Raw genomic sequence first — 3,735 nt, forward strand, 5'->3', positions numbered from 1 at the left:
TAGGCCAGTTATGATTGATGAGGGTAGACTATATTGAAGAGAGGCTTCATGGATTAGATTGTGTATAGGACATTCTTAAAAAAAAAAAAGCGTAATTTTCAAGTTTAGAAAGCTAAGTGATATGTTAATAAACACTGTATATGGAGTTTATACCATGAATTAGATATATGTTACAGATGACATTGGACAGATATTGGTATGGTGAACACATATACTCATGTGTATATATCGGCAGACACTGAGGATAGATCCATGGGTTACAGTTGAAAAACTGACCCAGGTGCAATGAGACAGGACACTTAAAAAAAGAGTAAATAAGGCAAAAGAAAAGAAAAAGAAATACGTGTGTGTGTGTGTGTGTGTGTGTGTGTGTGTGTGTGTGTGTGTGTGTGTGTGTGTGTGTGTGTGTAGAAAGCCAGATAGTCTGATGTAAAGGTTTTTCATTTTCTAGACTAGTCATGGTTAGTAATGGTAAACTTTACTGAAGAAAGGCTTCATGGATTAGATTGTGTATAAAGCATTCTTAAAAACAATAATAATTTTCAAGTCTAGAAAGCTAAGTGATATGGTAGTGGGCCTTATCTGTGGAGTCTATACCGTGAAATACTGTCCAGTGGGTCTTGAGTATAAAACATTCTAAGATTATGAACACTATGAAATCCTATTAAACTATCTATACTTTTCTCTTGTGGTTTTGAGAATGAAGACTGATGGGAAGGAAGGTTGCCAGCAACTTCTACAAAACCTCCCCTCTTGTGTTGGGTGTGGGATGGTTAAGGCCTGGAGCTTACTTTAAAGTTCTCCTGGCACCAACCTCACTGCCTTCCCTCAGGCAGGTGGCCAGTGATGGCCTGGAACCCAGGAGGCAGAAGAGCAAAGGCTGTTGAAGTAGCCGAAGCCCTGCAGCCCCATTTAAACCCAGTAGAAGGCATTAGGCTTAGAGCCTCTAAGCTCTCATGCTGGCCAAGATCTCCAGTTCTCAAAGTAGGGAGGTTCAGCGGTATGGTTGCCAGTGACTTCCTCAAAATAAAAATATTTTTAAATGGTCTTTTTCCTCTTATATGCCAGGCAGAAGAGATGATCAGTTGCAAATCTTTACTTAGGCTCTTCATCCTCCTCTTTTATTATCTTCTAAGCCCAAGTGTTTTCTCAGAACACCCCTGCTTCATGATACATGGCAACCCTATCAACATGGAAAATGTGCTGTCCACTAAGAATGTATAAAGATAGGAATAAATTATTGCTTCCCTTGAAGGATGGGCTCACAGCTCTTCCACTTTCGCATCCTGCCCATAATCACAAAAAGCTTTAAAATGCCATGTAATACACTGTTTCTTAACATTTGTTTTCATTTTACTGAGATCCACATAACATGAAACTCACCATGTGAAAGTGAACAACTCTATGGCACTGACTACATTTATAAAGTTGTTTATTTCTCACGCCATTCAGTTGCAAAATGTTGACACCTTCATAACAGAAACCTCACACCCATAAATCAATGCTCCTTGATCCTGACCCCCATCCCATCTCTGCTCTTGAGAAATACCACTCTACACTTTATCCTATATATTTACTTTTCTAGGTATTTCTTAAATATAGTCAACGTTTAGGTCACTTTTTGAGGCTGGCTTCTCACAGATTGCATCATCCTTATGAGGCTCATCTACTTTTCAGCATATATTTGCATATATTTGCAGCATAATCCTTCTTGTGGTGAATGTAGTTCACCCTATTCATTATTACATATACTATCTCATCAGTTATTAATATGCATTTGATATATTTCCCCCTTTGGATAATGTGACTTGAGTTTCTAGGAAAGTGTTTACATATGCATTTGACTTCTATGTATAATCCATGAGCTTATATTTTGAGGTAAAGACCCATGCTCACCATCTTGTGCTCACCTTCCACCCAGACACCATCCCTACTTCTACATCCATAAATTAACCTTTCTGTGTTCTAAACAAGACCAAGACCTATTTAGTCAGCAAGACAAAATGGTTGCAAATTCAGAAATAATTAGCAGCTACAAGCCTCAGATTATAAGTGGATTCTAGGAGTAAATTGGTGGAAGAAAAGAGGAACATGACAGAGTAGGAGTAATTACTACCACACATGACTGGGAGCATCATTTAATTATGAAAAATGGCGGCAATAGAATTACCCACCTCCTAACTTCTTGTGTTCTTGTTTATTTTTACCTGATAATAGCTCATGTTTTTCTGTCTCTGGAAACTCATGGTGCAATGCTGACCAGTTCAGAGGTTAAGTCCCACATGACTCAGCTGGCCACTGACTCCCAACTGGTTTAAACTTCACCTTTCAGTTTATTACGTATCAGGAGCAGTGCCGAGATATCTGTTAGTGAACTGTGAGGCAATAAAATGAGAACGGTGAAGAAGACAGATGGGATGCATGGGGGTCCCAGGGGTAGTCAGATGAGGGAAGGGCAGTGTAGAGTACAGGAGAAAGTCTGGGTTCTTCCCCTCGGGTTTAGGTGGGCAACTCTGGACACCACGTGCATGTGGCTATTGACTCTTCAATATCACAGGACTATGGGAGCTGCAATATTCTCCTTGGATGGGGAGGGAGGCAATGAATTCTGCCCAGGAGACTCTTGTCCTCTCATTCCTGATCCAGGGACAGAGAACTCCCGATGAACATGATTTGAATCCCCATGTCCAGGGAGATCAAGGATACAGCAGCCTGCAGCACACAGATGGCCAGGAGCAGCGCCCTGATTCCAATGAACATTTCACCACCTTTTCCATGAAGTTCTTGCATCTCTCTACCTTCCAGTCCTGATTATCATAACTGTTCTGGTACTTCCATTTCCTGGGGGCAGGGGGCTTGTTGTGAAGAAGGATTCTGGTTTGGGCTGATCACACACAGACTCCGTATGAAAGCCGTCACTATGCCAGCACTGTCACTGCCATGGCCGAAGCCAAGCAGACCAAAGTGAGCAGAGTTGACATGTAGCCTAAGCATTTGCCCCGGTACTTCTCAGGACCCCAGCTCCTGCTGCAATTGCCACGGCACCTGCCCAGAAAACACAAACTGAGACATGGAGCAGTGTCCAGGGGCCTATGTAGAGAAAAGTTCCCAGAGCACAGATCATCACCCCCAACAGAATCTGGACCACCCCCATAGCCAGCTGCATGTGGCCTATCCGTGCGTTGGAGGGAAGGGGGCGAGAGAAATACTCCAGGGAGTTCCCCATTTTTATCAGCTATTCCAGAGTCAACTCCTGGTGCACATGGATGTTGATGTGGGTGGGCTGGGTTGATGTAGAGATTATGTCCACCTCATTCACCAACAGTATGTTTTTGGACATCCTGCCTGTGGTCGTTTAGGAGCCACCACCAATCTGAGTGGGTCTGGGAGGAGTGGACCTGGAGACAGGACCTGGGCCATGGGGGGGGAGAAGAGCAAAGGAAAGGGCGAGAAGATGAGGCTTTGGTCTTCATCATCAAACTTCCAGAAAATAGCTTTGCTATTTCACATTCTCTAGTCATGCAAAAACTCAAATTATCCAAGCAAAGAATGTGAACTCATAAATCCAAATACATTTATATCTGCATATAAATACTCTATTTGTATATCCTGACTATATCAGACTAGTGTGGTAACAGAAAACAAGTAAGTCATATAGAGCTAGAGCCCAGACTCGATCCAAATATTCCCTAGTTTGGTGTTTAACAGTTGTTCTACTTCTTACTGGTTGTGTGA

At 42.3% G+C, this 3,735-nt stretch overlaps 1 pseudogene; it reads right to left on the reverse strand.

Moving 5' to 3' along the window:
* Nucleotides 1–2,551: 2,551 nt before the first annotated feature.
* LOC126018964 (transmembrane protein 176B-like) lies at nt 2,552–3,398 on the reverse strand (annotated as a pseudogene).
* Nucleotides 3,399–3,735: the final 337 nt, after the last annotated feature.

Source organism: Suncus etruscus, chromosome 9, assembly GCF_024139225.1.
Source record: "Suncus etruscus isolate mSunEtr1 chromosome 9, mSunEtr1.pri.cur, whole genome shotgun sequence".
In the NCBI taxonomy this organism is placed as follows: Eukaryota; Metazoa; Chordata; class Mammalia; order Eulipotyphla; family Soricidae; genus Suncus; species Suncus etruscus.